The sequence below is a fragment of the Mobula hypostoma genome, chromosome 8 (assembly GCF_963921235.1).
Source record: "Mobula hypostoma chromosome 8, sMobHyp1.1, whole genome shotgun sequence".
Classification (NCBI taxonomy): domain Eukaryota; kingdom Metazoa; phylum Chordata; class Chondrichthyes; order Myliobatiformes; family Myliobatidae; genus Mobula; species Mobula hypostoma.
In genome coordinates this window covers 124,341,997-124,354,977 of record NC_086104.1, presented here as the reverse complement: position 1 = coordinate 124,354,977, position 12,981 = coordinate 124,341,997, and the positions used below count along the sequence as shown (strand labels likewise).

Genomic DNA, 12,981 nt, shown 5'->3' with positions numbered 1-12,981 from the left:
GGAATGGGGAGGAGAGGGTATTTGAGGGGGAATTGTGAGGAGAGGGTGTTTGAGGGGGAATGGAGAGGAGAGGGTGTTTGGGGGGAATGCGGAGGCGAGGGTGTTTGAGGGGGAATGGGGAGGACAGGGTATTTGATGGGGATGGGGACTGTATTTGAGGGGGAATGAGGAGAGGGTGTTTGAGGGGGAATGGGGAGGAGAGGGTGTTTGAGAGGGAATGGGGAGGAGAAGGTGTTTGAGGGGGGATGGGGTGAGGGTGTTTGAGGAGGGATGGGGAGAGGGTGTTTGAGGGGGATTGGGAAGAGGATGTTTGAGGGGGAATGGGGAGGAGAGGGTGTTTGAGGGGGACTCGGAAGAGGATGTTAGGGGGAATGGGGAGGTGAGGGTGTTTGTAGTGGAATGGGGAGGAGAGGGTGTTTGAGGGTGAATTGGGAGGAGAGGCTGTTTGAGGGGGGATGGGGACAGGGTATTTGTGGGGGAAGGAGGAGAGGGTATTTGATGGGGAATTGGGAGGTGAGGGTATTTGAGGGGGAATGTGAGGAGAGGTTTGAGGGGGAATGAGGAGGAGAGGGTGTTTGAGGGAAATGGGGAGAAGGTGTTTGAGGGGTGATGGGGTGAGGGTGTTTGAGGAGGGATGGGGAGGAGAGGGTGTTTCAAGGGGAGTGGGGAGGAGAGGGTGTTTGAGGGGAATCGGGGAGGAGAGGGTGTTTGAGGGAAATGGGGAGAGGGTGTTTGAGGGGGAATGGGGAGGAGAGGGTGTTTGAGGGGGAATGGGGACGGTGTTTGAGGGGGAATCGGGAGGAGAGGGTGTTTGAGGGGCAATGGGGACAGGGTGTTTGAGGGGGAAGGAGGAGAGGGTGTTTGATGGGAAATGGGGAGGCGAGGGTGTTTGAGGGGGAATGGAGAGATGGTGTTTGAGGGGGAATGGGGAGGACAGGGTATTTGAGGGGGATGGGGATGGGGACAGGGTATTTGAGGAGGAATGAGGAGAGGGTGTTTGATGGGGAATGGGGAGGAGAGGGTGTTTGGGGGGAATGCGGAGTCGAGGGTGTTTGATGGGGAATGGGGAGGTCAGGGTATTTGATGGGGATGGGGACAGGGTATTTCAGGAGGAATGAGGAGAGGGTGTTTGATGGGGAATGGGGAGGCGAGGGTGTTTGAGGGGGAATGGGGAGAAGGTGTTTGAGGGGGAATGGGGAGGAGAGGGTATTTGAGGGGGATTGGGGAGGAGAGGGTGTTTTTTGGGCGAATGGGGAGGACAGGGTATTTGATTGGGATGGGGACGGTATTTGAGGGGGAATGAGGAGAGGGTGTTTGAGGGGGAATGGGGAGGAGAGGGTGTTTGAGAGGGAATGCGGAGAGGTTGTTTGAGGGTGAAAGGGTAGGAGAGGGTGTTTGAGGGGGAATGGGGAGAGTGTGTTTGAGGGGGAATGGGGAGGAGGGGGTGTTTGATGGGGAATAGGAAGGAGAGGGTTTTTGAGGGGGAAAGGGGAGGAGAGGGTGTTTGATAGGGAATGGGGAGGAGAGAGTGTTTCAAGTTGGAGTGGGGAGGAGTGGGTGTTTGAGGGGGAACGGGGAGGAGAGTGTGTTACAGGGGGATCGGGGAGGAGAGGGTGTTTGAGGGGGAATGGGGAGGAGAGGGTGTTTGAGGGGGAATGGGGACAGGGTGTTTGAGGGGGAAGGAGGAAAGGGTATTTGATGGGGAATGGGGATGAGAGGGTGTTTCAAGGGGAATGGGGAGGAGAGGGTGTTTAAAGGGGAAAGGAAGAAGGTGTTTGAGGGGGAATGGGGAGGAGAGGGTGTTTGAGGGGGGATGGGGAGAGGGTGTTTGAGGGGGAATGGGAAGGAGAGGGTGTTTGAGGGGGAATGGGGAGGAGAGGGTGTTTGAGGGGGAATGCGGAGGTGAGGGTGTTTGAGAGGGAATGGGGAGGAGAGGGAGAGGGGGAATGGGAAGAGGATGTTTGAGGGGGAATGAGGAGGAGAGGCTGTTTGAGGGGGAACGGGGAGGAGAGGGTGTTTGAGCGAAATGGGGAGAGGGTGTTTGACGGGGAATGGGGAGGAGAAGGTGTTTGAGGGGGAATGGGGAGGAGAAGGTGTTTGAGGGGGAACAGGAAGAGGATGCTTGACGGGGAATGGGGAGGAGAGGCTGTTTGAGGGGGAATGAGGAGGACAGGGTGTTTGAGGGGGAATGGGAATAGGATGTTTGAGGGGGAATGGGGAGGAGAGGGTGTTTGAGGGGGAATGCGGAGGTGAGGGTGTTTGAGAGGGAATGGGGAGGAGAGGGAGAGGGGGAATGGGAAGAGGATGTTTGAGGGGGAATGGGGAGGAGAGGCTGTTTGAGGGGGAACGGGGAGGAGAGGGTGTTTGAGCGAAATTGGGAGAGGGTGTTTGACGGGGAATGGGGAGGAGAAGGTGTTTGAGGGGGAATGGGGAGGAGAAGGTGTTTGAGGGGGAATGGGGACAGGGTGTTTGAGGGGGAAGGAGGAGAGGGTATTTGAGGGGGAATGGGGAGGAGAGGGTGTTTCAGGGGGAATGGGGAGGAGAGGGTGTTTCAAGGGGAATGGGGAGGAGAGGGTGTTTGAAGGGGAATGCGGAGGCGAGGATGTTTGAGGGGGAATGGGGCGAAGGTGTTTGAGGGGGAATGGGGAGGAGAGGTTGAGGGGGAATGGGGAGGAGAGGGTGTTTGAAGGGGAATGGGGAGGAGAGGGTGTTTGATGGGGAATGAGGAGCAGAGGGTGTTTGAGGGGGAATGCGGAGGCGAGGGTGTTTGAGAGGGAATGGGGAGAAGGTGTTAGAGGGAGAATGGGGAGGAGAAGGTGTTTGAGGGGGAATGGGGAGGAGAGGGTGTTTAAGGGGGAATGGGGAGAGAGTGAGGGGGGAATGGGGAGGAGAGGTTGTTTGAAGGGGAATGGAGAGGAGAGGGTGTTTGAGGGGGAATGCGGAGGTGAGGGTGTTTGAGAGGGAATGGGGAGGAGAGGGAGAGGGGGAATGGGAAGAGGATGTTTGAGGGGGAATGGGGAGGAGAGGCTGTTTGAGGGGGAACGGGGAGGAGAGGGTGTTTGAGCGAAATTGGGAGAGGGTGTTTGACGGGGAATGGGGAGGAGAAGGTGTTTGAGGGGGAATGGGGAGGAGAAGGTGTTTGAGGGGGAATGGGGACAGGGTGTTTGAGGGGGAAGGAGGAGAGGGTATTTGAGGGGGAATGGGGAGGAGAGGGTGTTTCAGGGGGAATGGGGAGGAGAGGGTGTTTCAAGGGGAATGGGGAGGAGAGGGTGTTTGAAGGGGAATGCGGAGGCGAGGATGTTTGAGGGGGAATGGGGCGAAGGTGTTTGAGGGGGAATGGGGAGGAGAGGTTGAGGGGGAATGGGGAGGAGAGGGTGTTTGAAGGGGAATGGGGAGGAGAGGGTGTTTGATGGGGAATGAGGAGCAGAGGGTGTTTGAGGGGGAATGCGGAGGCGAGGGTGTTTGAGAGGGAATGGGGAGAAGGTGTTAGAGGGAGAATGGGGAGGAGAAGGTGTTTGAGGGGGAATGGGGAGGAGAGGGTGTTTAAGGGGGAATGGGGAGAGAGTGAGGGGGGAATGGGGAGGAGAGGTTGTTTGAAGGGGAATGGAGAGGAGAGGGTGTTTGAGGGGGAATGGGGAGGAGAGGTTGTTTGAGGGGGAATGGGGAGGAGAGGGTGTTTCAGGGGGAATGGGGAGGAGAGGTTGTTTGAGGGGGAATGGGGAGGAGAGTGTGTTTCAAGGGGAATGGGGAGGAGAAGGTGTTTGAGGGGGAATGGGGAGGAGAGGGTGTTTCAGGGGGAATGGGGAGGAGAGGGTGTTTCAAGGGGAATGGGGAGGAGAGGGTGTTTGAAGGGGAATGCGGAGGCGAGGATGTTTGAGGGGGAATGGGGCGAAGGTGTTTGAGGGGGAATGGGGAGGAGAGGTTGAGGGGGAATGGGGAGGAGAGGGTGTTTGAAGGGGAATGGGGAGGAGAGGGTGTTTGATGGGGAATGAGGAGCAGAGGGTGTTTGAGGGGGAATGCGGAGGCGAGGGTGTTTGAGAGGGAATGGGGAGAAGGTGTTAGAGGGAGAATGGGGAGGAGAAGGTGTTTGAGGGGGAATGGGGAGGAGAGGGTGTTTAAGGGGGAATGGGGAGAGAGTGAGGGGGGAATGGGGAGGAGAGGTTGTTTGAAGGGGAATGGGGAGGAGAGGGTGTTTGAGGGGGAATGGGGAGGAGAGGTTGTTTGAGGGGGAATGGGGAGGAGAGTGTGTTTCAAGGGGAATGGGGAGGAGAAGGTGTTTGAGGGGGAATGGGGAGGAGAGGGTGTTTGAGGGGGAATGGGGAGGACAGGGTATTTGAGGGGAATGGGGACAGGGTACTTGAGGGGGAATGAGGTGAGGGTGTTTGATGGGTAATGGGAAGGAGAGGGTGTTTGAGGGGGAATACGGAGGAGAGTTTGTTTGAGGGGGAATGGGGAGGAGAGGGTGTTTGAGGGGGAACAGGAAGAGGGTGTTTGAGGGGGAATGGGAAGAGGATGTTTGAGGGGCAATGGGTAGGAGAGGCTTTTTGAGGGGGAATGGGGAGGAGAAGGTGTTTGAGGGGTAATGGGGAGGAGAGGGTGTTTGAGGGGGAACAGGAAGAGGATGCTTGACGGGGAATGGGGAGGAGAGGCTGTTTGAGGGGGAATGAGGAGGACAGGGTGTTTGAGGGGGAATGGGAAGAGGATGTTTGAGGGGGAATGGGGAGGAGAGGGTGTTTCAGGCGGAATGGGGAGGAGAGGTTGTTTGAGGGGGAATGGGGAGGAGAGGGTGTTTCAGGGGGAATGGGGAGGAGAGGTTGTTTGAGGGAATGGGGAGGAGAGTGTGTTTCAAGGGGAATGGGGAGGAGAAGGTGTTTGAGGGGGAATGGGGAGGAGAAGGTGTTTGAGGGGGAATGGGGACAGGGTGTTTGAGGGGGAAGGAGGAGAGGGTATTTGAGAGGGAATGGGGAGGAGAGGGTGTTTCAGGGGGAATGGGGAGGAGAGTGTGTTTCAAGGGGAATGGGGAGGAGAGGGTGTTTGAAGGGGAATGCGGAGGCGAGGATGTTTGAGGGGGAATGGGGCGAAGGTGTTTGAGGGGGAATGGGGAGGAGAGGTTGAGGGGCAATGGGGAGGAGAGGGTGTTTGAAGGGGAATGGGGAGGAGAGGATGTTTGATGGGGAATGGGGAGCAGAGGGTGTTTGAGGGGAAATGCGGAGGCGAGGGTGTTTGAGAGGTAATGGGGAGAAGGTGTTTGAGGGAGAATGGGGAGGAGAAGGTTTTTGAGGGGGAATGGGGAGGAGAGAGTGTTTAAGGGGGAATGGGGAGAGAGTGAGGTGGAATGGGGAGGAGAGGTTGTTTGAGGGGGAATGGGGACGGTGTTTGAGGGGGAAGGAGGAGAGGGTGTTTGATGGGGAATGGGGAGGCGAGGGTGTTTGAGGGGGAATGGAGAGATGGTGTTTGAGGGGGAATGGGGAGGACAGGGTATTTGAGGGGGATGGGGATGGGGACAGGGTATTTGAGGAGGAATGAGGAGAGGGTGTTTGATGGGGAATGGGGAGGAGAGGGTGTTTGGGGGGAATGCAGAGTCGAGGGTGTTTGATGGGGAATGGGGAGGTCAGGGTATTTGATGGGGATGGGGACAGGGTATTTGAGGAGGAATGAGGAGAGGGTGTTTGATGGGGAATGGGGAGGCGAGGGTGTTTGAGGGGGAATGGGGAGAAGGTGTTTGAGGGGGAATGGGGAGGAGAGGGTATTTGAGGGGGAATGGGGAGGAGAGGGTGTTTGAGGGGGAATGGGGAGGAGAGGGTGTTTGAGAGGGAATGCGGAGAGGTTGTTTGAGGGTGAAAGGGTAGGAGAGGGTGTTTGAGGGGGAATGGGGAGAGTGTGTTTGGGGGGAATGGGGAGGAGGGGGTGTTTGATGGGGAATAGGAAGGAGAGGGTGTTTGAGGGGGAAAGGGGAGGAGAGGGTGTTTGATAGGGAATGGGGAGGAGAGGGTGTTTCAAGTTGGAGTGGGGAGGAGTGGGTGTTTGAGGGGGAACGGGGAGGAGAGGGTGTTTGAGGGGGAATGGGGAGGAGAGTGTTTGAGGGGGAATGGGGAGGAGAGGGTGTTTGTGGGGGAAAGGGGAGGAGAGGGTGTTTGAGGGTGAATGGGAAGAGGATGTTTGAGGGGGAATGGGGAGGAGAGGGTGTTTGATGGGGAATGGGGAGGCGAAGCTGAGGGGGAATGTGGAGGAGAGTGGTTGAGGGGGAATGGGGAGGAGAGGGTGTTTGAAGGTGAATGGGAAGAGGATGTTTGAGGGGAATGGGGAGGAGAGTGGTTGAGGGGGAATGGGGAGGAGAGGGTGTTTGAAGGTGAATGGGAAGAGGATGTTTGAGGGGAATGGGGAGGAGAGTGGTTGAGGGGGAATGGGGAGGAGAGGGTGTTTGAAGGTGAATGGGAAGAGGATGTTTGAGGGGAATGGGGAGGAGAGGGTATTTGAGGGGGAATGGGGTGGAGAGGTTGAGGGGGAATGGGAAAAGAATGATTGAGGGGAATGGGGAGAGAGGGCGTTTGAGGGGGAATGGGGAGGAGAGGGTGTTTGAAGGGGAATATGGAGGGGATGTTTGAGGGGGAATGGGAGTTGAGAGTGTTTGAGGGGGAATGGGATGTTTGAGGGGAATGGGGAGAGAGTATTTGAGGGGGAATGGGGAGGAGAGGGTGTTTGAGGGGGAGCGGGGAGGAGAGGCTTTTAGAGGGAAATGGGGAGAGGGTGTTTGAGGGGGAACGGGGAGGCGAGGGTGTTTCAGGGGGAATGGTGAGAAGGTGTTTGAGGGGGAATGGGGAGGAGAGGGTATTTGAGGGGGAATGGGGAGGAGAGGGTGTTTGAGGGGGAATGGAGAGGAAGGGTGTTTGGGGGGAATGCGGAGGCGAGGGTGTTTGAGGGGGAATGGGGAGGACAGGGTATATGAGGGGGATCGGGATGGGGACGGTATTTGAGGGGGAATGATGAGAGGGTGTTTAAGGGGTAATGGGCAGGAGAGGGTGTTTGAGGGGGAATGCGGAGGCGAGGGTGTTTGAGAGGGAATGCGGAGAGGTTGTTTGAGGGTGAAAGGGGAGGAGAGGGTGTTTGAGGGGGTATGGGGAGAGGGTGTTTGAGGGGGAATGGGAAGGAGAGGGTGTTTGAGGGGGAATGGGGAGGAGAAGGTGTTTGAGGGGGAATGCGGAGGTGAGGGTGTTTGAGAGGGAATGGGGAGGAGAGGGAGAGGCGGAATGGGAAGAGGATGTTTGAGGGGGAATGGGGAGGAGAGGCTGTTTGAGGGGGAACGGGGAGGAGAGAGTGTTTGAGCGAAATGGGGAGAGGGTGTTTGACGGGGAATGGGGAGGAGAAGGTGTTTGAGGGGGAATGGGGAGGAGAAGGTGTTTGAGGGGGAATGGGGACAGGGTGTTTGAGGGGGAAGGAGGAGAGGATATTTGAGGGGGAATGGGGAGGAGAGGGTGTTTCAGGGAGAATGGGGAGGAGAGGGTGTTTCAAGGGGAATGGGGAGGAGAGGGTGTTTGAAGGGGAATGCGGAGGCGAGGATGTTTGAGGGGGAATGGGGCGAAGGTGTTTGAAGGGGAATGGGGAGGAGAGGTTGAGGGGGAATGGGGAGGAGAGGGTGTTTGATGGGGAATGGGGAGGAGAGGGTGTTTGATGGGGAATGAGGAGCAGAGGGTGTTTGAGGGGGAATGCGGAGGCGAGGGTGTTTGAGAGGGAATGGGGAGAAGGTGTTAGAGGGAGAATGGGGAGGAGAAGGTGTTTGAGGGGGAATGGGGAGGAGAGGGTGTTTAAGGGGGAATGGGGAGAGAGTGAGGGGGGAATGGGGAGGAGAGATTGTTTGAAGGGGAATGGGGAGGAGAGGGTGTTTGAGGGGGAATGGGGAGGAGAGGTTGTTTGAGGGGGAATGGGGAGGAGAGGGTGTTTCAGGGGGAATGGGGTGGAGAGGTTGTTTGAGGGGGAATGGGGAGGAGAGTGTGTTTCAAGGGGAATGGGGAGGAGAAGGTGTTTGAGGGGGAATGGGGAGGAGAGGGTGTTTGAGGGGGAATGGGGAGGACAGGGTATTTGAGGGGAATGGGGACAGGGTACTTGAGGGGGAATGAGGTGAGGGTGTTTGATGGGTAATGGGAAGGAGAGGGTGTTTGAGGGGGAATACGGAGGAGAGGTTGTTTGAGGGGGAATGGGGAGGAGAGGGTGTTTGAGGGGGAACAGGAAGAGAGTGTTTGAGGGGGAATGGGGAGGCGAGGGTGTTTGAGGGGGAATGGGAAGAGGATGTTTGAGGGGCAATGGGTAGGAGAGGCTTTTTGAGGGGGAATGGGGAGAAGAGGGTGTTTGAGGGGTAATGGGGAGGAGAGGGTGTTTGAGGGGAAACAGGAAGAGGATGCTTGACGGGGAATGGGGAGGAGAGGCTGTTTGAGGGGGAATGAGGAGGACAGGGTGTTTGAGGGGGAATGGGGAGGAGAGGGTGTTTCAGGCAGAATGGGGATGAGAGGTTGTTTGAGGGGGAATGGGGAGGAGAGGGTGTTTGAGGGGGAATGGGGACAGGGTGTTTGAGGGGGAAGGAGGAGAGGGTATTTGAGGGGGAATGGGGAGGAGAGGGTGTTTGAGGGGTAATGGGGAGGAGAGGGTGTTTGAGGGGGAACAGGAAGAGGATGCTTGACGGGGAATGGGGAGGAGAGGCTGTTTGAGGGGGAATGAGGAGGACAGGGTGTTTGAGGGGGAATGGGAAGAGGATGTTTGAGGGGGAATGGGGAGGAGAGGGTGTTTCAGGCGGAATGGGGAGGAGAGGTTGTTTGAGGGGGAATGGGGAGGAGAGGTTGTTTGAGGGGGAATGGGGAGGAGAGTGTGTTTCAAGGGGAATGGGGAGGAGAAGGTGTTTGAGGGGGAATGGGGAGGAGAGGGTGTTTGAGGGGGAATGGGGAGGACAGGGTATTTGAGGGGAATGGGGACAGGGTACTTGAGGGGGAATGAGGTGAGGGTGTTTGATGGGTAATGGGAAGGAGAGGGTGTTTGAGGGGGAATACGGAGGAGAGGTTGTTTGAGGGGGAATGGGGAGGAGAGGGTGTTTGAGGGGGAACAGGAAGAGGGTGTTTGAGGGGGAATGGGGAGGCGAGGGTGTTTGAGGGGGAATGGGAAGAGGATGTTTGAGGGGCAATGGGTAGGAGAGGCTTTTTGAGGGGGAATGGGGAGGAGAGGGTGTTTGAGGGGTAATGGGGAGGAGAGGGTGTTTGAGGGGGAATGGGGAGTAGAGGGTGTTTGAGGGGGAACGGGGAGGAGAGATTGTTTGAGGGAAATGGGGAGAGGGTGTTTGAGGGGGAATGGGGAGGAGAGGTTGTTTGAGGAGGAATGGTGACAGGGTATTTGAGGGGGAAGAAGGAGAGGGTTTTTGATGGTGAATGGGGAGGAGAAGCTGTTTGTTGGGGAATGGGGAGGAGAGGGTGTTTGAGGGGGAATGGAAAGAGGATGTTTGAGGGGGAATGGGTAGGAGAGGGTGTTTGAGGGGGAATGGGGAGGAGAGGGTGTTTCAAGGGTAGTGGGGAGGAGAGGCTGTTTGAGGGGGAATGGGGAGTAGAGGGTGTTTGAGGGGGATTGGGGTGGAGAGTGTTTGAGCGGGAATGGGGAGGAGAGGGTGTTTGTGGGGGAAGGGGGAGGAGAGGGTGTTTGAGGGTGAATGGGAAGAGGATTTTTGAGGGGGAATGGGGAGGAGAGGGTGTTTGAGGAGGAATGGTGACAGGGTATTTGAGGGGGAAGGAGGAGAGGGTGTTTGATGGGGAATGGGGAGGCGAAGCTGAGGGGGAATGGGAAGAAGAGTGGTTGAGGGGGAATGGGGAGGAGACTGGTTGAGGGGGAATGGGGAGGAGAGGGTGTTTGAAGGTGAATGGGAAGAGGATGTTTGAGGGGAATGGGGAGGAGAGTGGTTGAGGGGGAATGGGGAGGAGAGGGTGTTTGAAGGTGAATGGGAAGAGGATGTTTGAGGGGAATGGGGAGGAGAGGGTATTTGAGGGGGAATAGGGTGGAGAGGTTGTTTGAGGGGGAATGGGAAGAGGATGTTTGAGGGGAATGGGGAGAGAGGGCTTTTGAGGGGGAATGGGGAGGAGAGGGTGTTTGAGGGGGAATATGGAGGGGGTGTTTGAGGGAGAATGGGAGTTGAGGGTGTTTGAGGGGGAATGGGAAGAGGCTGTTTGAGGGGAATGGGGAGAGAGTATTTGAGGGGGAATGGGGAGGAGAGGGTGTTTGAGGGGGAACGGGGAGGAGAGGGTGTTTGAGGAGGAATAGTGACAGGGTATTTGACGGGGAAGGAGGAGAGGGTGTTTGATGGAGAATGGGGAGGAGAAGCTGTTTGAGGGGGAATGGCGAGGAGAGGGTGTTTGAGGGGAAATGGGAAGAGGATTTTTGATGGGGAATGGGGAGGAGAGGGTGTTTGAAGGGGAATGGGAATGGTATTTGAGGGGGAAGGAGCAGAGGGTGTTTGATGGAGAATGGGGAGGAGAGGGTGTTTCAAGGGGAGTGGGGAGGAGAGGGTGTTTGAGGGGGAATGGGAAGAGGATGTTTGAGGGGGAATGCGGAGGAGAGGCTGTTTGAGGGGGAATGGGGAGGAGAAGGTGTTTGAGGGGGAATGGGAAGAGGATTTTTGAGGGGGAATGGGGAGAGAGGGTGTTTGAGGGGGAATGGGGAGGAGAGGGTGTTTGATGGGGAATGGGAAGGAGAGGGTGTTTGACGGGGAATGGGAAAGAGAGGGTGTTTGATGGGGAATGGGGAGGAGAGGGTGTTTCAAGGGGAGTGGGGAGGAGTGGGTGTTTGAAGGGGAATGGGGAGGAGAGGGTGTTTGAGAGGGAATGGGGAGGAGAGGTTGAGGGGGAATGGGAAAGAGAGGGTGTTTGATGGGGAATGGGGAGGAGAGGGTGTTTCAAGGGGAGTGGGGAGGAGAGGGTGTTTGAAGGGGAATGGGGAGGAGAGGGTGTTTGAGAGGGAATGGGGAGGAGAGGTTGAGGGTGAATGGGGAGGAGAGGGTGTTTGAGAGGGAATGGGGAGGAGAGGTTGAGGGGGAATGGGGAGGAGAGGGTGTTTGAGGGGGAACAGGAAGAGGGTGTTTGAGGGGGAATGGGGAGGAGAGGTTGTTTGAGGGGGAATGGGGAGAAAAGGTTGTTTGAGGGGGAATGGGGAGAGGATGTTTGAGGGAAATGGGGAGAGAGAGTGAGGGGGAATGGGGAGGAGAGGGTGTTTGAGGGGGAATGGGAAGAGGATGTTTGAGGGGGAATGGGGAGGAGAGGGTGTTTGAGGGGGAATGGGGATGGTGTTTGAGGGGGATGGAGCAGAGCGTGTTTGATGGGGAATGGGGAGGAGAGGGTGTTTCAAAGGGAGTGGGGAGGGAGGTTGTTTGAGGGGGAACGGGGAGGAGAGGCTGTTTGAGGGGGAATGGGGAGGAGAGGGTGTTTTGGGGGGAAAGGGGAGGAGAGGGTGTTTGATAGGGAATGGGGAGGAGAGGGTGTTTCAAGTTGGAGTGGGGAGGAGAGGGTGTTTGAGGGGGAACGGGGAGGAGAGTGTGTTACAGGGGGAACGGGGAGGAGAGGGTGTTTGAGGGGGAATGGGGAGGAGAGGGTGTTTGAGGGGGAATGGGGACAGGGTGTTTGAGGGGGAAGGAGGAGAGGGTATTTGATGGGGAATGGGGATGAGAGGGTGTTTCAAGGGGAATGGGGAGGAGAGGGTGTTTAAAGGGGAAAAGGGAGAAGGTGTTTGAGGGGGAATGGGGAGGCGAGTGTTTTTTGGGGGAATGGAGGAGAGGGTGTTTGAGGGGGAATACGGAGGGGGTGTTTGAGGGGGAATGGGGAGGAGAGGGTGTTTGAGGGGGAATGGGGAGGAGAGGGTGTTTCAAGGGGAGTGGGGAGGAGAGGGTGTTTGAGGGGGAACGGGGAGGAGAGGGTGTTTGAGGGAAATGGGGAGAGGGTGTTTGAGGTGGAATGGGGAATGTTTGAGGGGGAATGGGGAGAGGGTGTTTGAGGGGGAATGGGGTGGACAGGGTATTTGACGGGGATGGGGATGGGGACAGGGTATTTGAGGAGGAATGAGGAGAGGGTGTTTGATGGGGAATGGGGAGGCGAGGGTGTTTGATGGGGAATGGGGAGGTCAGGGTATTTCAGGGGGATGGCGATGGGGACAGGGTATTTGAGGAGGAATGAGGAGAGGGATTGGGAATGGGGAGGCGAGGGTGTTTGAGGGGGAATGGGGAGAAGGTGTTTGAGGAGGAATGGGGAGGAGAGGGTATTTGAGGGGGAATGGGGAGGAGAGGGTGTTTGAGGGGGAATGGAGAGGAGAGGGTGTTTGGGGGGAATGCGGAGGCGAGGGTGTTTGAGGGGGAATGGGGAGGACAGGGTATTTGATGGGGATGGGGACTGTATTTGAGGGGGAATGAGGAGAGGGTGTTTGAGGGGGAATGGGGAGGAGAGGGTGTTTGAGGGGGAATGCGGAGGCGAGCGTGTTTGAGAGGGAATGCGGAGAGGTTGTTTGAGGGTGAAAGGGTAGGAGAGGGTGTTTGAGAGGGAATGGGGAGGAGAAGGTGTTTGAGGGGGGATGCGGTGAGGGTGTTTGAGGAGGGATGGGGAGAAGGTGTTTGAGGGGGATTGGGAAGAGGATGTTTGAGGGGGAATGGGGAGGAGAGGGTGTTTGAGGGGGACTCGGAAGAGGATGTTAGGGGGAATGGGGAGGTGAGGGTGTTTGAGGAGGGATGGGGAGAGGGTGTTTGAGGGGGAATGGGGAGGAGAGGGTGTTTCAAGGGGAGTGGGGAGGAGAGGGTGTTTGAGGGGGATCGGGGAGGAGAGGGTGTTTGAGGGGGAATGGGGAGGAGAGGGTGTTTGAGGGGGAATGGGGACGGTGTTTGAGGGGGAATCGGGAGGAGAGGGTGTTTGAGGGGGAATGGGGACAGGGTGTTTGAGGGGGAAGGAGGAGAGGGTGTTTGATGGGAATGGGGAGGCG

The 12,981-nt window shown here is 57.2% G+C and overlaps 1 protein-coding gene across 1 annotated transcript in view; it reads left to right on the top strand.

Moving 5' to 3' along the window:
• tmem145 (transmembrane protein 145) overlaps positions 1 to 12,981 on the top strand; it is a 152,179-nt gene that overhangs the window by 68,448 nt on the left and 70,750 nt on the right. The window lies entirely within an intron of this gene.